The sequence below is a fragment of the Heterocephalus glaber genome, unplaced genomic scaffold, assembly GCF_053883595.1.
Source record: "Heterocephalus glaber isolate CG9 unplaced genomic scaffold, H.glaber_assembly_v1.0 deba00001571, whole genome shotgun sequence".
In the NCBI taxonomy this organism is placed as follows: Eukaryota; Metazoa; Chordata; class Mammalia; order Rodentia; family Bathyergidae; genus Heterocephalus; species Heterocephalus glaber.
The window spans coordinates 10074515-10095802 of NW_028258356.1; the positions used below are offsets into that span (position 1 = coordinate 10074515).

At 32.9% G+C, this 21288-nt stretch overlaps 1 protein-coding gene across 13 annotated transcripts in view; it reads left to right on the forward strand.

Annotated features, from left to right (window-relative positions):
- Positions 1 to 21288, forward strand: part of Syt1 (synaptotagmin 1) — a 531406-nt gene that overhangs the window by 105721 nt on the left and 404397 nt on the right. For 8 of the 13 annotated variants that reach the window (XM_087192509.1, XM_004844995.4, XM_004844999.4 and 5 more), the window contains one exon: positions 5888 to 5990. The exons of the other annotated variants lie outside the window; for them this stretch is intronic. The gene's annotated coding sequence lies outside the window, so the exon portion shown is untranslated. The remainder of the gene's footprint in view (positions 1 to 5887; positions 5991 to 21288) is intronic. 13 annotated transcript variants of the gene reach the window in all.

Here is a 21288-nt window from a genome sequence, read left to right on the forward strand (position 1 = left end):
TGCTCAAATCATTCCTAAAAAGATAGGTTATTTTCAAAAACTAGGTAATTTATCAAGTTTAGAATTAAAATTTTTGGTTATCATTACATTAACAATTTGCTTCAGCAAAAGTTTTCTTATTTATTACATATACTTGCTATGTCTAAGATTTATCTTTGAGTTCTTCTGATACATAAAGTAAAAATTTAGAACGTACTAGACATCTTTCTTCAAAATAAACTGTTATACCATAAAGTAAATTTCAAATTATTATAATCGCTTTCTTTATTTTTTCCAATGTGCTTTTTTTCTCATTGATGTTATACATGTATTACAAAAATATTGCTTTAGGTCTAAATATAAACATCTCTAACCTGTTTTATTTAAAGGTTATTTACTTGAAAAACTTGAATTTATTTACTGGTAATAATAATACACAGACATTCAACCAAAATCTACATGTTCTGCCTTTATTATTATGGCAAATGTTTCAAAATTTGGTTGTCTTCATTGTGCAGGTCTATACTTTAATTGTACTAATTTATCCAGTCCTCACAACAGTGAAATTAGACAGTTGCTATTAATTCATGTAGATTTTTTCAGATGAGGAAATCAAGAATCATAGCTCAGAGATGACAGAGGCTCAATCTGAACCCCAGCTCACTAAAAAAACAAAACAAAACAAAAAAAAAAACCCAGTGACAACCAAGAAGGGTTTTTAATAAATCAATTAACTTTTAAAAGCCTGACAGTTTTTAAAATATCAACAGTCTGTTATTATAATTATCACTTAAAAGACTTTTTCACATAAGATTTCATTCATTGTTCAGTTTTGCTTTTCCTAGTACTGTAGAATGAATCTAGGGGTGTATACTGAGCCCCTTCTTAATTTTTTTGAGACAGGACCTCACTAAATTCCTCAGGCTTGTCTCAAACTTGTGATCCTCCTGCCTCAGCCTCCCAAGTACTTGACATTATAGACATGCATCACCACGCTTGGCTTATTGTTTCTTAAATTAAACTTATAGTAAAATAATAATGGTAATATATATTTAATAAAATAGATTATGTAAAGAATTTAAGTTTAAATCTATTAAATAACATAAACATTAAAATTATGCTTCATTGAAAAACTTATCAACAAAGTATCTTTTGAAACAAGAAACTAAAGAAAATCTAAGAACAGGTTAGTGTCCTTCTGGTTCTGACATTTTGTTTTAAACAGGCTCTCACTCTCTTGTCCAGATTCCTCTCGAACTGAGTTCAAGAAATCCTTCTATCCTCTACTTCAGCCTCTCAAGTATCAGCTACAAATTATTGTTCTTTCCCCCTTTCTCTTCTCTGCCTCCACTTGTCATAAAGTCTACTGCACCTTGAGCAGCTGATTGTGCAGAGTAAATTTTTAATTTTGTACCTGATTCCAACCTAAAAATTATCACTGAAATGAAGTTCATGGCTAACTCCTACAGTTAGTGGCAATTACTCTGACTTTAGTCTCCTAAATTGTGTGTGTGTGTGTGTGTGTGTGTGTGTGTGTGTGTGTGTGTGTAGAATGAGGCTGGGAGAGGACCCAGGATTTAGCTCAGCGGTACTGCACCTGCCTTGCAAACACAAGGTCGTGAGTTTGGTCCCCAGTACAAGAGAGAAAGAGAGAAAGAGAGAGAGAAAGAGAGAGACAGAGAGAGAGAGAGAGAAAGAAAGTGAGAGATCCCATGCTTGTGTGCTTTCCCCAAATTTATTACCTGCACCTCTGACCATTATTGACCTAACTGTCCACAGTAATCAACAGTTATTACTTATTAGTAATTAGTTATTAGTTATCTAGTGACAGCATACCACTCTTCATGTTCAAAAGATCTTATGCATAAAACCTTTCTTTCTCATGATGGGTAGTTTTACCAAATCTCTCGACTATCTTCTTTTACCAACTAAATTTATCTTGTAAAGAAGTCTAAAGCTCTCTTGAATAAATTTAAAGTATATTTGAAAATAAGTTTACAAAAGAAAAAAGAAACACATTTCATTTGTCCTGACAAAGGAATAGAAAAAATGCAGGCAATCAGGGGAACAAAAACAAGTTGTTAAAATTCACAGCACAGTCTGTGTTAAGATTTTAGAAATAAAAAAATGAAAGTAGATTCATTATTTCATGGTTTAAATCAAACAAGAGAGCTTTTAAAACTCACTACTTCTGATCAATTCACAAAGAACAATTACATAAAATTCTTCATGTCTTTCATCTCAAGTTGAAAAATTTATAAAAGATTTTTTCTGAATCTTTTTACTTAAAAAATATCAAATCCAAGCTGATGACTCATATCTGTAATCCCAGCACTCTGGGAGGCTGAGGCAGGAGGAGCCCAATTGTGATCCTTGAATAAGAAACTTACCTAGAATTTGTCTCAAAAATTAAAAATAAGAAAAGTATTTGAGATGTAGCTTAGTGTGAAGGCCCTGAGTTTAATCCCCAGTACCGCAAAAAGTAGATAAATAAAAGTAATAAAATTAAATCCTGATTCTAATAATAAAGCAAAAACTTATTTTTCTAAGTATTTTAGTTTATTTTTACTTTACTTAGGTTTGAATTACTTAGGTAATTCAAGAAAAGAATAACATGCTCAGTTGGCTTGACTTGCCCTATACAAAATAGCAGAGATAATATATAGTCTATAATGAAAAGGGTACTTTTCACTCACTAGATTAAAAATCAAGATCTTACTATTTCACCTCTGCTACAAAGAACCTGGGAGAATTTTGCCAAGTGATATTATATTTTGGATATTTTTTTTTGAGGAGGAGGAGGATCATTGAGCCTTTTTGAGAATCTGTTGGTTTTATGTAATGTTTCAGGTGTTTTTATAATTGTTGTTATCATCCTTATAAAAGTAATAAATCCATAAAGTGATAATTCCTAAAGTATATTTTGCATTCTGTTTCATACAATTTGAAAATATTTAATTTTAAATTATTTCTCTGACTGAAAAAATATTGGTGAGATTAAAGCCCAGCACTGCTTTCTCCCCTACTTTTTTGCCTTTGCCCATTACAAACAAAATTCTCCTTATACATATATCTTATAGGTCATATTTACAAAAGAATATTTGAATATAATTATTCTTTAAGTATTCATGTCACAGACAATTTGCTGTCTTACTATCTGTAAGTTACCTATACATAGGATCAAAATCCTCAAAGAATGCATTATACTCTAATCACTGAATCTTTTAACCTACAATGTATTATTATAAAATTAATTTTTCATTATAAAAATATTCAATTTGCCTTTTTAAAAATTACACAGAAGGGCCGGGGATTTAGCTCAGTGGTTTCGCTGCCTGCCTTGCAAGCGGAAGGACCCGAGTTCGATCCCTGGTACCGAAAAAAAAAAAATTACACAGAAAAAAATGAACACACATATGTCAAAATTAGGGGCATCCATAAGCAAATAATTTTGACAGGTTTTCTCAGAACCCCATATCTTAAGCCCATTCCTTTAGATTATTTGAGTCAATTGGAATATTAAGGTAACATATCTACTCCAGTGAAATCTATAGAGCATATGTTCATTAGGTGAACATAATTGGTAAATTAAGAAACATCTCACTTTGAAACAATCTATTAATATTCCTGTGATGGGGTAGGATGGAGGCAGCTATTTCTCCACTTTAACAATACTTTGCATCTTGCCTGAGATGGACAAGGCCTTTAGAAAACAGTTTCTGACACAATTAAAGAATGAATTTCTGTCAAAAAAATATCTTCAGTTTACAACATGTAGTTTTATCAAACACATGGCAAAATAAGTTCTGGTGGGAGCTGGCAATACTCAGACCACAGGAGTGTGCAAATGATTCTATTTCAGACTGTGTTTTGACTCACTGTTCCACCATAGGCTCTGATGGAAGTCGCCTGTGTTCTTGTAGGCTCATAGTCCCAGTGACAGATGGATTTAAATCTTTGCGGGTAGTATTGCTTACTCATATATTTTCTCTAACATGGAGAATCTGGTTCTGGTTGCCATTATCTCTGAGGAATCACCTACTTTTTAAGACTTGTAGCCATTGGAGATAACTTTTATATGATTTCTGGTGGGAAAGCCATGTTTTACTTGGATTTATTATTGAAAATACATCCACTTGTGAAAATCCACAATGTGTGAACCACTTTTTTTGATTACCTTATGCCCAATATTATGAAGGACACACACACACACACACACACACACACACAAAACCACCTACAGTGTCAGTGACAAACTCTATTTCTTTCAGCGTAAGAAATTGGAATTCTCCTTGAGGCCAGGAATAATCTTTTGTCAGTGCCTACCATATCCTAAATCTCCACTGTGGTTATTAATTTATAGTGATATTTTATTACCAGAACTACTTCCCCAACTTTTCAAAAGGAAAAACCTTTCTCATTTTCATTCTCAACATTTGGCCAAAAACAGTCCAAAGTAGACAATATTCATTGAATAAATCGGATTGTAAACAAGTAATTAGAAGTAGCCTGAGCTGGAATAAATGTCCCTTGCCTATTTCAGCCAGGCAAAATGTAGCTCAGAAGCCACTCAGTGAATAAAACAAAGCATCAGTTCCTTTAAATTAAGGACTAAGGTTTTCCCAAACCCAGTAAACACTCAAATTTCCCTTTGTGAATGTATGCCAGAATGATTCCGGCCCATTAGTTGGCAATTAGGACTGCTTAGTAACTGCAGAGGAATTATAAAATTCTACTCAGATTATAATGAAAACTGCAGTGGATTGTAAATTCATTTATCTTATAGTCGGAAAATCTGAATCATCAAATAACAAGGTGTTACTGTGTTAGCTTCCTCCAGAGGATTGAATATCTAGCTGTAGAGTAAAATGATCTGATTAGTATCAGAGCCACTGGAATCTGAAAAGCTTCGATTCATTTTTTAAAATTTTTTCTTTAATTCATAAATGATAAATTGTATACATTTATGATATAAAACCTGATATTCTGTATGCAAAGTCTTAATCGGTACTACAAGATTCAGCTGAATACAGTGGAGCTTTCTACAGATGTTTTTACATTTGTGAAATTATGATACTTAAGTCAGTTTTTGAGAATATACATCCTGTAATCTTTAAATCATCAAATATAAGACAATAGGTTGACATGTAGAAATATGCGGCAAAATTATTTTTAGCTTTCTATCAAAGAATACATAAGTGCCATAGAAGCGTTTTAAAAAGAATGGAAAGATGAAAAAGGATGTGAATGAAAGGAGAGATGAGAAAGCAAGGAAGAAAGAGAACTACTAAAATATTTTATAGAGCACCTCTACAACTCAGATGCTTAGTATGTGCAGTATTTCAATATTCTTCCTAGGTAAATAGCAACGTCTTTCCTTTTCATTACTATTGCTGCTGCTGTTGCTGCAGCTGTTGTTGCTTACAAAGAGATTCACACATCAAAATAGGCTCGGTTAGCTTTTCAGTAATTCTGAAAAGGTGGGGGAGCACTGCCAGAAAAAGATCGCACTCCAGTTTCCTAACATGGAGTCTTGTTAGCAAAACAAAGTGTGAATTGCCTGGAGATAATTCCCTGCTGATGGTAATTCCACTGGGTGCCTTCGGTGGCAGCACATGCTATTTCTCCTCTATAGACCAATGCCATTGAGCAGGAGATGTCAGAAGGAATACGAGAAAGTTGCTTTTTGAAATGTTTGCTCTTCTAGATTTTTTTTTAAGTAAGCATGATTCATAGCTATTGCTTCTTAGCCTGGAGCACCCAGCACAACTAGGAATTGAGGAAGCTGGATATGAATAATGAATGGGCTACATAAGCAGAAGTCTACATCTAGTCAATAGCAAAGGCACGTGCAGAAAGGCACACCAGCATTTTCATGGATCCTTTCTATTATTCTTTCTCTCTCAAGGGGAAACAGGAAAACAAGAACTAGAAAGAGCTTGAACACCACCTGGACTCAGATTGGAAGACTGTTCATTTGCTGAAAATTTCACAGATACTGTCTGATTAAGGTATTTAGAGAATTCAGAAATTTTTGATATATTTTATAGTGATCAAACCCCCTTCCCCATATCATGTGATATGTGAGAGAGAAAAAGCATTTGTGCAGAATAGAGCTGTATCTCTTTAAGGGTTGTTTAGATATGTTAAAGGGCAAATAGTATTTGTCATATATCCTGAAATCAAAACTAGTTTTAACATGCTTGAACTGTTGGTTTAGTTGGTGAGGCACTGGCCTTTGTACTACATTTTTGTTTTCTCTCACTCTCATTTTGTACTTCATCATATCCAAAGTTGTCATGGTTCATTATCTGTAGATGATCTTGAGCAGCCTTGCATTCTAAAAGAATATGCCATGGCACCTTCTTTGGGCTTTTGTGGCCTGCTGTACAGATGATAGCTTAGCAAGAGTATTGGGTGGGGGACAGAAGGGGACAGTCAAATTTGTCTCCAACAGATGTTTCTTTGTGCCATGGCACGTCTCATTCTTTTATACATGCCTAATTCAACAGCAAAGAGCATATATCACATAGTGAGTATTACATATGTTGGAGTACATAATTGAGGTTGTAAAGTATCTGCTTGAACGTCTTAACTAATAAATTCCATCAAATTCAATTATCATTCTTAGACTCTTCATTAACCAATCAAATTACTCCTTTGGTCTAAGTCATTTCTAACACACTTTTGCTAGGCATAAACACAATTCCATGAAGTAAATGGAGGTGATTAGATTATTTCATTGATTTTTATTTGGAGTCCCATGTTCCTGAAGTTTTGGAATTTTAAAGAATTGTTTTCACATTACTCAAATTGAATACAGGAGAAATTATGTTAGAGTGTGAAACTTTGAAGATTTTATTTCAATACTTAATGTCTTAGTCTCTGCCCCCTACTCTGAGGAAATTGGCTATTGGGATACCAATACTAAAACTACAATATATAGAAATAAGTCAACTACATATTCCAACAAATTCATCTACTAGTTAAGTAAATATGTTCAGTAGGATCATGCTACATCACAAATGCTTCATTCCTTGGGAATGAATTATTTATATACTACAAGTTTCTTCTCTCTCTTAGAATAAGATAGCAATATAGGATCACAGATGCTATGGTTGAACTGACTTTTCCAAATTATTACAATGTATTTATGTGGATTATTAAAATAAAATGGTTTGGGAAATGTTTAGGAGCAGTAATCATAATAATTTTTTAGGAAATAAGTACCACAGTCCCAGTGTCCAATGGATATTTCAACTATTTCATAATGAAAGGCAGGTGGCTGATGTTCTGGCAATATAATCCTTACCATAAGGTCCTTAAAATATGTATATTTTTTTGTCTTCTACTTTGTTGCTATTTTTCATCTATTCTACAAATACTACATTGAGAATCACCTCAAAATGTGGCTTGATGTCACTCTTAAAACTAAGTATTCCTAGGTGCTGTGCCTGACTTGAAAAAGAAATTTTGGGAGTGGACACTATAATCAAAATTTAAAATATGCTTATCAGATGATTCCAATACACTCCAAAGTTTAAGAGCCACAGTTGTAGAAAAAAATACTGTAAAACCATAGGCATATAATTACTCTCAAAATTAAAAACATTGAAAGCCAATTAAATTTCAATGTCAAATATTTCCTACATATTTATATTTCCTAAGACTGCCCAGAACATTTTACACTACTTTATTTCCCCTTTAATATGTATCTTAAATATTTTGAAATTAAAATTATTCAATATTTAGTGTTAATTAAGGATGTCAGGAATACAAATATTTTAATTTGAAAGCTTCCCAATGTTGACAATCAATTATCTTTAGAATAGTAAGAACCATTAAATCTATATATCATCATTATATTTATGTCTTACAATTAAATACTACATCAAATATTTACCTTTTTAAAGCTTTCTAAATATAAATCTTTTAACATTTTATAAATCTAATAAACATAATTTCCTTAGGAATTTAATGAACCCTTTATTTGTTACATTTTCATTGAGAAAACTTCTATGGATATTTTACTTTCAAAGGATACTTTATTGGTATACCTAGGATAAGTCTTTGGAGATGAAGTTCCCTTTTTTTTCATAAGTAACATCTCTATATTATCTTAGAGAATTTTCTCACAGTTTTATTTTTAGTACATACAAATTAAAGATTGTTTGCAAACTTAAAATGCCAAACTCTGAGCAAAAGTAATTAGGAAACAAAGAATTATCTTCTGAACCCTGAAAAGATAGAATGTTGTGGTTACCTCAGGCACTGGAAGAGAGCTTAAAGCATTATTAGTATTAGTAAGAAAACTATAAAGAAAATTACTCTAAAAAGAGAAATGCTCAAAAATTCCCATAATGGAGCCTAATTTTGTGTTTGTTGATTCAACAATTATTTTGTTAAGGCCTTACAATGTCAGTCATTCTTCCAATCCTCTTGTTCTGGTCCTATTTCTCACGGGGATTTTATTCTAGTGTAAAGGAATAATTTCAGGAATAATCAAACCCACCAAAGTTATCAACTGATAATTTTAATCAAATTTTTTTCTAGTCAGTGGCCTGCTTCATCTTTACTGTTCCAATTATACACTAAAACTAATCTAATCCACTTCCTACCTTTTTAAAATCATTTGCTCTTTTAAATGGAAAGGATAAGGAAATGCATAAACTTACATAATAGATAAGTTGAATTGCCTGAGAAATCTAATCCATAGAGCTAGGCATGAGTATTACCAGAGTAGCTGCAATGTGGTCATTAAGGAATCAAACACCTCATAGCTTGGGTCTGAAAGGCATCTTTTCTAATCCTGAGCTTTTTCTTAATTACATTTCACAGTAACTAAGTGTCCTATTCTGATACATCAGAGTAAATCTTCTCTGTACTGCCAGCCTGGCAAAGCCACTGTGGTATGGATTAAATTGGACCAGCCAATACATTTAGAAATGATTATATGTATGTACTCAATATAAGAAGAATAGACTCAGAGAATTCATTGTGGTAAGAGGAAGAAAAGTCATTAAATTGAAATATGGGAATAAAGCAGGAAATGGAAATAAAATACATAGCAACTTTTAAGAATGTTTAAATTTGTTAAAGAGATAAAATCCGAACTGGAAAGAATTATAGAAATTGGACATTAATTCTTGTTAACATTTCTTAAATTACTTATCACTAAAGTCATCAGTAAAAATTACAGTAGAAAGCAATTACTCATGATTTTTTTCATTTCCTTATGCTGATATTTATTTTTCTGAGCAAGTTAAATGCTTTCTATGAAAGCAAACATTTTATTATTTTTATTAATTGCTTTATTTAGTGTTAATATCTTTCTTAGTTGGCTGTATTTTTGCTGTTAGCCATCTAAGAGGATCATGATTTTGCCTTAACACCCTTAAGTAATGTGCAGCTAACCATATCTTAAATATATGCCCAAAAGAATACTAAGGTTCAGATAAATGTGGAAGAGAACTTGATAAGATCTTCTAGAGAGGCAGAAAAAAGCAAGAGAGATATAAAATGATTGGAAGAATACTTTCAAAAACTCAGTAAGACTATGAGGCAACAAAGGAAAATATGTTGAAAGATGTAAAAACTGTTTGAGTTGGTGTTGTTATAAATGCTGGAAAGCTGCCTGTCTTGGTCCCTTCAGACCACTATAACAAAGTATCATAGACTGGGTGGCTTAGAAGCAAATTTTTTTCTCACAGTTCTGAAGGCAGGAAAGTCTTAAGATCGAGGTGTTGGCAGATTCAGTTTCTGAGGAGGACCTGTTGCTTAGAGGACGCCTACTCACTGATATTTCCCACGGTAGAAGAGACGAGAGGTCTCTTTGGGCCCTTTTTGTAAGGACATTAATTCACAAGTAGAACCATTAATGAATTTATCACCTTTCAAAGGATTTACCTCCTAATATTATCACCTTGGGGGTAGGATTTCAACATATGATTTGGGGGGTAGAGGATATAAACATTCCGATTGTAGTACTGTCCTTTTCCTAATAGCCTCTTTCTAACATATGTCCTACTTGCAGCATTCTGTAATTTCACAGTATGCACCTAGATTTATCATTGATTGACATTTTGTTTCATATCATCAATTCTGGTGAAATAAGGCACACATTGAAAGCCATTCACATATACCTATCTTAAAAGGCATATTATTATAGATATTTCTAAATATATAATTTGACTAAAAATAAAAACTGAAAACCCCCAAGGGCCAGAAAGGAAGGACAATTCAAAAGCCAACTAGAACGACTAATGGCTGATGTCATGACCAAACAAGGGGAGTGTATTGCTGTCAAGAACATTGTCCTTGAACCATTATCAGATAGAACTTTTACATTTCAAATGTACTCCAAACATTTAGATGTGTATACCTGTAAATCTCCATCTTGTGCTCGTCTCCCAGAATACTGTGAAAAGTGTATAAGCAATTTAGTGGCTGGACCTCTATACCATCCTTGTGCCAAATACATGCAGTAAACATAGAATGGTTGAGCTAGAGTTAATGGAAAAGGTTGCTGGGATCGTGGGAGTATATTTACATCAGGCAGATTATGATATAGACAACTTCATTCTGAAAGTAATTTTCCAAATAAGACAAGATATTAGAGAAATTCTTGAGTAATAAAGTAGTATTCTTCCTCCATTTAATTAGACAGACCTACTAATTACTGAATGGCTTAAGAAAAGTATATCATTAACTACGAAAAAATTTAAGAACTAGAGACAAACCAACTAATAAGACAAATTACTAAGCCAACTACTAAGGACTTTGTATAAATAACCTTAATATCTCCTCAATTAGATAGAAATTCACAAAACAAATGCAACCTTCCATATACCTGCAATGAATTTTTAGGCTTTGAACCAAATTACCCACATACTTAGAAATTCAGAGCACCTTAGCCATAAAATGGCATGCAACCATTATAATATCCCTATTCTGTTTACTTCTTGAGATTAATGTTTGTATTAAGATGCTCATAAATTAGGTACAATAAACTTTGGAATTTAAAACAAAACACTAAAATTTATATTCATAGAAGAAACAGATTGTATGACAAAGTAAAATTTGTTACCAAATTTAATGAAAATTAGATGGAGTTTTTGGTTTATAGTAGCTGAAAAAAGTGGGTGATATGCTGCAGTAAAAAATAAGTACTATTCTTAGGTATTCAAATAGAAGTATAACAAAATTGATCCTCGACATAATTACTTTTATTAGAGACCTGACTTCCAATTTAAGCTCACAACTGGGAAAGATTTAAAAGAAAAGTAGAAGGGATAACAGAACCATAGGTATTTTTAGTTCATGAAAAAGCTTCATAAGAAAAAATAAAGAAGTTTCAAGACGTTAAAACAAGAAAAAGAAACACCAAGTGGATCCAAAGTAAATATATATACCATTACAAAAAACATTACGCACTGAAAACCAAAATGAGAGGAAACTGTTTAAATCATAGAAAAGAACAATGAATCCAGGATGTAATGTTCTACAGAAGGGTATGTTGAAATCTGTACTTTAAATGCTTTAAAGAGAGAGTTATTTATCTTTTATGAAAAATTTTAATACACTTCTAGTAGACAATGGAGAAATATATTTTTTAGTACTTCCCAACTCTCACTTATTTATGGACAAAAAATAAGGCTATACAACACTTAGTATGATAAACCTGAAGATTTTTTAAAAATACTATAATTTTCTAGGTGATAAATTATTTTATGATTTTTGTGATCACACACTGAATGGGTAAGGGTAAGTTTAAGAAATCTTTTGGAAAAAAATATGCTACTTGTAAAATTAATCCCCGTCAAGATGGTAGCTGAGCACAGACAATGATGAGATTAATTCTTTGAGTATAGTAATTGTTCTGAGGTTATTTAAGAGGAGAAATGACCACTCTGCAATGACATCGAAAAAATTCTCCTCCAAAAATAGGATAAAGTCATCTTGCACACCATGTTTCACAAAGTTCCTTCATTTTAGTGGGTACTTTCCAGATAGAAGACATAAAAATGGGTTCTTTATGTTTGTTTAACATCTCTTAATTCTAAAGATATTGAAGAGGGTAGCTACTGGTTAGTGTCGCAGTGTAAAACATGTAAGGAAATTCTGTTTTATAATTTAGACTCAAGTAAAACTTTATATATTTATCCATAGTCATATGTTTCAAATTATCTTGGGATAAAGAATGTTCTTTTTATAAGGTCTACTGAAATCAACAAGGAAAATCTTTTTTTAAAGTATTCATCGTATATATGAAAAATACATAATTTTAAAATATTAATCTGTTTTAATTACCAACATCTTCGTTCATTTTTTAATAAAAGTGCTTTGGAGGAGAAAAATTACAAAAAGTCAAAAGGAAAGAAAAATTATATACAATTTACATTATGTATGGAAATACAGGATAATATTTTCCCATCGGTATCTTCTAACTAGGGAAGAATGTTTAAACCAAAAATCTAACATTTTATGTTTTTCTACTGAAAAAAATATTTTTGTAGAATAGGCAATATGATTTATATGCATAAATGACCTTATAAAAATAAATCTTTGTATTCATCATATATTTGAATTTAAATTGCTATCAAACATTTGTTCCAGTTTCATTTTGCATATATGTAATATTCTATTTACTCTAAAGAGCTCTGATTATTTAAAATATATTATACTTTTAAAAATTCTTTTTTCCCAAAATTCCTCTTTAGTCATTCTTTTATTAATGAAAGAGTAATAATTCATTTCAATTACTGCAAATTTTGTAATGGTTTAGCTAACACATTATGCTGACTGAAAATTATCATTGCTTATTTCATGAAGAAATTTAAAATTAAATGTTTACTAATTAACAATTATATATATTAGTACAACTGTTCTTTGGTTTCTGGTTTCCTGTACTAGTGTGTCTTGGTTATATATAATGAAATTCATATGTCTTCTAATGAGAAAAATTAAATCTCCTATGTTAAGAAAGGCTTTCCATTTATGTTTTGAGTATATTTTTTAGTTCATAGAATATAAATCATACATTTATTCAATATGGATGTTGAAATTTACTTCATGAAACAGAATATTTATATCTGTTTATATGTCTCTTTGAAATAGGAATCTGGACTATGGTGAGCAATTTTTCATATATGCATGAGGGATTAGATGCCTTTCTTCTTTCCAAAAAAATGCTATCAGAATTGTCAGTCTCAGAAAGTAGGTGGAAAACTCCCTTGGTGTTTCTGATATTTCTTATTAAAAATAGTCACAATATAAAATTGAGAAATGCTTAAATTTTTGGAAGCATGACCATGAAATAATAAAACTATTTCAAAAGCACATGTATTGAAATTTATATCCAAATAAATATTGTTCTTCGGTATAGTCACCTTGAATTTGAGAAATGCTGCCATTGTTCAAAACATTTTGCTATCACATTTTTGAAATTGCCTTTAGAATGTATTTATGCACCAGGAAGAATTCTTCCACACACACCAGGAAGGCATTGCATTATTACAATTAGTACAATGTGGAGGAGTCTTTCTAAACATTATGAAAATTTCTTTTAATGAATCTGTGCCCTCTTCAAACAAAATAGGCTTTTATCAATTATATTTCTATGTAAATGGTGCCTTTTTCTTAGATTAAAAAGATACATCATTACATTAGGAGAGCTTTGAGGTAGGTAGACTCAGGTGGTCCAATTTTGGGTAAAGGAATTCATTAGCTACTTCCAGATCATTAGACATTTTTATGACAAGGAAAGAAGGAAGGAAGGAGGGAGGGAAGGAAGGAAGGAAGGAAGGAAGGAAGGAAGGAAGGAAGGAAGGAAAGAAGGTAGTTCAGGCTAAATCAATGAGAATATAGGCCTATTTTTATATTGTTTAGTTTATCTTTATCCCAGATGGGATATGATGTCCTTACCAGAACCCATAGGGCTCCATGTGACTTGTGCCCGCTACTTTTCTTTTTGGGGATTTGGAATCTTACTGGAGCTCATAGTATTCTGCATATGAAGCTACCATTTGATATTCATTTTGCATTAAAGATTAATAAAATTGACCCTAAAAGGTCAGCCTACACCAGGACCACATGAATTCACTGGTAAATTTTATCAAACATTTCAGAAAGAGATAATAATAGCCCTTTACACTATCTTTCAAAAGATAGAAGCATAAAGAATACTTCTTGGGCTGGGGATTTAGCTCAGTGGTGTTGCCATCTGCTTTGCAAGCTCAAGGTCCTGAGTTCGATCTCTGGTACCAAAAAAAAAAAAAAAAAAAAAAGAATACTTCTTAACATAACATTATATAAGGCCAGCATCACACTTGTCTTGAAACTAGACAAAGGCATTACAAGAAAAGTAAACTATGGGTCGGTACCTTTCAGGAATATAGATATAGGATTTCTCTGTGAAGGCCAGCCCACAAGATCTCATGGCAGGTAGAAGGGTAATGAAACTCAAGAGGGATATTCTGTCCTTCAGTAACCCATTTCATCTTCCAGAGAACGTTTTTATGTTGTGAAGAGATCAGACTTGTCACCTTCCCTCATTCAATCATTCACTTATCAATCCATTGGTTCAATAAATATTTCTTGAATATGTACAGTGTCAGTATGTTCTCTGGTGCCAAGAAATTCAAGAATGGCAAACTCGGCAGTATTTCCACCATTTTGGAGCTTACATACTGTTGGGGGAAATAGACGAGATATGCATGTAAAGTGCAAAGTGTGCCAATGATACATGTGCTAAGGAGAAAACCAGAAATTAACTCTGTAATACTCACTTTTTCCACTAGAAGACCAATACTCTTTATCCAAAAGAAAAAAAAAAAGAATAAAAAATTGTAGAATATATTTTCTAAAACTACTACGGTATTTAAAATTTTTTAATTATCACAATAAAAGACATACTGCTTTTAATCCCCCTCAAAATACTCCCTCTCCCTTCCAACTTACTTAGCCCATCCTTCTTGCCAAATTCTGAAGCAGTTCTGGAAGTCTTCTTTGCTGAGCATCACTAGCTGCTCTGTCATAGCTGCCTTGACTTCCTCAATCAATTCAAGATGTTTACTTTGCATGGTCGTTTTGAATTTGTGAAAGAACCAGAAGTTGCACAGTGCCAGATGCAATGAACAAGGGTTGAGGACACAAAACAGGATTTTTACCATCCTGCCTTTCAGGTGGAGGGCATTTGGCTCAGCAGCAGCATTCACAGTAGTTTTGATCATACTTCAAAAAGGTATGAAAGAAGACTTCCACACTACTTCAGAAAGTGTCAGGCATAATTATTTGAGACCAATAGTATATTTTAAGGGGGATTGATGGCAATGTGTCTTTTACTGTAGCACAGTTTTTAAAATTTAGGGCTGGGGATGTGGCTCAGTGGCGCCATGCCTGCCTGGCAAGCACAAGGTCCCGAGTTTGATTCCTGGTACTGGAAAAAACTTAAAAATAAAAATTTAAACATTTGCCATACATTTCGATCACCTCATGTACATGCATTATCTTTGGCCTAGCTAGAAAACAGTCTCTGAATAAAGTATTACTTGGGAATCATTCGTAAGTGATAAGCACTGAATTAGATATAATTGTTCAAATAAATAAAATGTAATCAAAACATTTGAATGCCCCATACCCTATTTGGACTGTAGACTATGTGTGATATAAAATAAACATAAAGGGGAATAAGCAGCATCTCAGAAAAATAAAATCCAGAGCAGGAAAATTTCTGAGGGAAAAAAGAAAATGTAGATGTAAACCTATTTGACCCAAGATCTGTGCTAGAAAATTAACAAAACCAATAAACAGAAAAATTACTAAAGTCAATAAGAAACAGAAACTATATCAGACTCAGAGGAGAACAGAGGGACCTGTTAAAGAATCATAAATAGAATGGTAAAAATAATAGAAGAGCATAGAAAATTTACAGAGGAGTAGAAGACACTGAATTTCAGACAATAAGTATCCAGGTTTGGGCAGAATCAATACATGGTTATTGGATATCATCTGAATATGAACTTGTGTACAGGAATGTGTTGGGTGCCCTATGAATGCTACCATTCACCTGCACCCCTCTGAGTGGGGTGAATAAGTAGTAACTGCTCATTTATTAGCTGAGAATCTTCAATATATCAGGTACCATTCCAGAAGCAAATAAGAGAGGCACCTGTCCTCAGAAAGATCATAATCTGTGATGGAGAGACAGGTAAATAAGCATTGTGAGAATATTTTTTTGATACAACTCTCCTATTTTTGCAATTTTTTCTGGATTTAGAAAATATAATTCAAGCAATCAATTGGCATTTGGTTTACACTGTCCTTCCATACAGTTACTTTGCTCTATTATAGAAAAGACAATGTGCGTTGCTATCTGCATGTGTTTTAAGTACAGCTCCTTATCTGTGTCTGCCATATCTCATTGTATTGTGAGAAGTCCAAAATTTAGATTCTGTCTTAAATTTAATTATCTGGTATTTTCCTACAACAGTCTGTCTCCTATTGACGTCTCCAATTTCACATATCTTTTATGTGTGTCTCTTTGATATTGATAACAATGGCTGGTGTAAGAGCTTATCTCCTTTTGATTCTGAAAATGTAATAACAGAGGAAAATACAAAGTAAAAGCCACAGGCATTACTTATGCAAGTATCCATCCGCTTCTCTATCAAACTGATATTGGGGAAAATATGGTATGCGTACTGCAGCTCAGCCTCACTGTGGTCAAAGAAGAATACCAATGGCAGAGGCCAATGCTTCTCTGGCAAATCCATGAAGGAATAAAGTATGGAAATAAAATGAGATAAAAAGGCCTTTCAAGAGTCTTTGTTTAACTTGTAAGGCACTATAATCTCTTGAATGTTGCCTTGTTTATTTTATTACTCTTTTTAAACTTTACAACAACGCTTTTATTCTAACTTAACAACTTATGCATACAAATAAAATGAAAATTAGGATATTTTACTCTTACTTCATGTTAATTTTATTCCACTCTGTACCTTAATATACCCTAATTAATGATCACAATTAAGGAATATTTGAGGGAAAACACTTCTGAGAAGGGTCACTTCTATCTCATGGAAATTCTTCCTTGTATCTAATTCAACTTTATACTCTATGTTCTACTTATTGTATTTTTTCTTTTTTCTTAGAAAATTTGTAATAGAGTAGCATGTATCTTTTACATATAGCCAATGTCAAAAGTATTAATTAGTACAGACGTTTAAAAACTGTGTTTCTGGACCCTAAGGTAGTTATTTTTCCCCTTTGATTTTACAAATGAAAATAAAATTTGTAACAAAAAGAAGGGAATAATTTGGAAAGATTTATAGAAAATAGCAATGAGATTTAGATGTAACACCATTTAAAATCATAGATCAGACCTTGTTATTCAAGAACATTCTATAGAAGTAGTTTTGATTTTCAGTTATAATTAGAAAAACTCAGATATTCAGCATTGACCTTCCTCTAAACCCTTTCTTAGGCTAATAGTTTTTTGATGCCATTTATAAAATTAATAGTTGTATTAAAAGTTTTACAAAATGTGCTCAATTATTTTTATGGATTATATGTTCACGCCAAGTTGATTCAGCTGTGAATGGATTATTGTTTGAGAAATAGTGATAATTTTATAGTGAGGATTATTACAGAAAGAGCCTTTATTTTCTGGAATCTTTATTTGGGAGCCTCAGAATGTAGACTGGGGGTCCATAGCAAGATGAAGTCTAAATTTTGTACAAAAGACACCATCTTTTTCATAACCATTGCCCTTTCCAATTCAAGTCAGCCCAGTGATCGGAAAGATCCATTTATAGAGAAAGAAAAAGAATGGTTCCTTTCTCCATTCCTTGGAAGCCACAAACAGCAAATATGAGTTACCTGGAAATCATGTGGCGGGTTGGGATATTTAATAAGTGTTTTAGTGTTTATACCCGGACTTCAATCCTAGGCTTACCAGATAGCTATGTGTATCTGAAAAAGATGGTTAAACTTTTCTGCATATTTATTCTGCACGTACAATAATTTCAGAACATCATCTACAAGGCAACGCTTAAAGGTAGATATGGTTTTACCAAACATTCTGGACTTCTAGTTTATTAGTAGCCTAAGACTCTATTAAGATATAACTTAAAATAGTGTTTGTAAACAGTGGATGATGACTAAAAAGTGAGTCAATTTGTGGTTTCTGATCCCTATTTTGAATGAAACAGAACAGAAAAACTTAAAAATCTATAATTTATATCAATGACAGAATTAACTTTGCCTTGTAAAACTTCTGTTTCAGTTATTTATTTGCACTATGTACATTAATTGTATTGCAAAGTGTATCCTAGCAAATTTTCCAACAGCATTAAGTCATTGATATAAGGGACACTGGGCTTTTTGGTACAAATTAAAAAAGAAAACCCCCAAAATATGCCACATACAGACAACAGGCCAGCACTCAGGAGCATAGGGAAGAATCTTCATTACATGTTGTGGTTGCCTTGGGAAGTCTTCTTCACCACCGTGTTGTCTTATTAAGAAAAGTTTGGGTGATAGATGGAAAGTGAGGCCCTTTCAGTTGAATGTTTATGGGGGGAAGAAAAAGGATTTGTGCATCCTTACTTAGTTTATATAGAACCTACCTGGGGCTCCTTTCCTTAGGACTCATGGTACTAGAATGACTTCAGAGCGAATTCTCTACTTGTTTCTTCTACACACTTCCACACTTGTTCTCTGACATTTTCTGTGTATAAGCAACAAGATGACTACTTTACACTAGTATAATCCCCACACCTCGATACACAGCTCATCCATTCTGATACCTCCATATCTAATGGTTTAAAAGCCTAAACTATATTTCTCTGTTTTCTAAAACAGAATATGAAACTGTCAAGCCTAAATTACCCAGGATGCTAATCTGGGAAAGAACACACATAATGGTGGGAAAAATATATTCCTTATCAGAACAAGCAGGTGTGCTCAAATATTGACTGAGCTGCCTAATCATTCGGGTACAGTATATCTCATAAGGAAGGACAGTTATATTCAAACACTTATATTTTCATTTTCTGTCGGTTTGGTATTTGCCCTCAGAATAAGCATTTTCTATGCTTTTGATGAAATCAGGTTGATGGAAAATTGTTATCCTTGAATATCTGAAGCCTTTCACATAGTATCTTTTTTTCTTTCTTTTTTTTTTGTACCAAGGATCGAACTCAGCCACATAGTGTCACTTAACAGGTTGCTTTGTGACATGAATGCCCAGTTAGAAATTAGCTCTTTGCTTGGACCCTACTTTTGTCTTTCTAGGAGGAGTTAGAAATTCATAACGTTTATTTCTGAAAGAAAAACAGACATCCTCTGCTTATGTATGTTACTCAGACACTGTTTCAAGAGCCAGGTGTGTGATAAAGACAAAGATAAACCCATCACTAACTCTTATGACTTACAACACTCTTTTTTCAGATTAATAGTATACTGGTAGCAAAATGAAAATGGCTATTTCTTTTGCTTATAAAGTGATGTAAAATTTGATAATTCATTATGCAAATTATTAAAAACACTTCCTGGTTTTGATACTGCTGTCATCAAATTTCTTCCTGTATTCCCTTATATTTATTTTCTCCTGAGTAGATTCACCTGACAGAGAGCCCATGTGACCTAGCCTTTCCCACGTTTATTCCCCAAGCTTTAATATTGAAGATCAGCTGTAACAATTTAGGCACTTATATGAGCTACAGTTAATCTTTCCTCCTTAAAAAAAATAAGAGAATTTAGGCACTTAAAGTCTCTCTGTACCACGAAGCATTAACAAAGCACTAATGTACATTTTTAACATTTTAGTTGTACCAGCCGTCATCAACAACATATTAGGTGTTTGTTTATTTTTGTCTTACGTTTAAAGAGAGAGTAAAAAGCGGATGCTGATGTACTTTGCCTTGTCTACTGAATGGCTTCTCTGTTGGTATAACTAGTTCTTTCACATTTAGTTTAGAAGTTGCATCATGTTTTGTTTTGTTTTCTTTTCTTTTTTTCCTTTCCTTGTTCCTTGGTGATATTTTTGAAACTTTTGTTCCTGACCATCTCTACCTAATGCTGCAGTATTATTTTTCTTCAGAGAGTCCTCAAGTTGTTTCTTTAAGATTGATCCTCCCACCTGTCACTGACAAGCAGCAAGCAGTTTACCAGCAGAGGCGAGTACTGGGGACAGCATAAGCAAACCAGTGATTCTCAACCTTCACTGAACATCAGAATCACACAGGGAGTTTTTCAAATACTGACACCTGGATTTTACTCCCAAAATTCTGATTAAACTGGTCAGAATCAATAGGTCTAGGCATTAAAAATTTTAACACTTCCCAGGAGGAGCCTAATGCACAGTGAAGTTTGAGATCCTTTGATTGAGCTGTATGTCTTTAGCTTCACTGAAGCCAGGCCCAAACTTTGGAAGGAACTAAAAACCAATGTCTGCTTTCACTTTTAGTAACCCATTTTGGTAATTTGATGGCTACCATCTATGAAGTTTTTTCTATGTGCCCTAAATTCATCAGAATGGAGTATAGATAGCAACAAGGATGAGAAACAATATACATAATAGCTCTTAAGTCCCTCCTTGGTACCCCCTATAAGATTACTCTGCTCACCTAGTGATTTGGGCAGCTTTCTCCTGAGAGCAATTAACATCTGTGTAAAGATGTAATCACTTGAAGCAGCTATGTAAGCAAGAGGAATCTCAAGAGCTTTCATTTCTAGCAGCAAAGAAATTGTATTACAGAAACATTTTGCTAGCATATCTTAGCACATCAGTATAATCAGTATTAGAATGAAGCATTGTGAGACAAAAATAACAGAAAGAGATTGATTTCTATTAAATATCTACAACTATTCCTGCTTCAAAGTAGATTAGGCTGGGTAAGACTAAGGGAGGATTTTACCTAGTCTCCTTTGCAGTCTCCTTTGACTCTGCACAATTCCTACAGTTGCTGCCCAAGTTCACAGGAGGGAACCAGGGTAACAAGTAGCCCAAAACATGTAAGCAATCCCCAAGTTAACTGCTATTTGAATAAACTGTACTGTTATTTGGAATCAGTTTTAATTTACATTGATAATAATATACTTTCATTTAGAAACAAAGGGTTTTCTTTCTCCATGTAACATTATTCACTTTGGAATTAAACTTGTCTGAATTTTCAGAACTGAATGTATTGTTGCCCATGATCTCAGTTTCACTAGTAATCCATGGTTGATACCGAAAAGCACAGAGTTATGATTGTGAGTATATTTTTACCTCTTTCTTCATACCTTCATATCATTTACTTGAAAAGG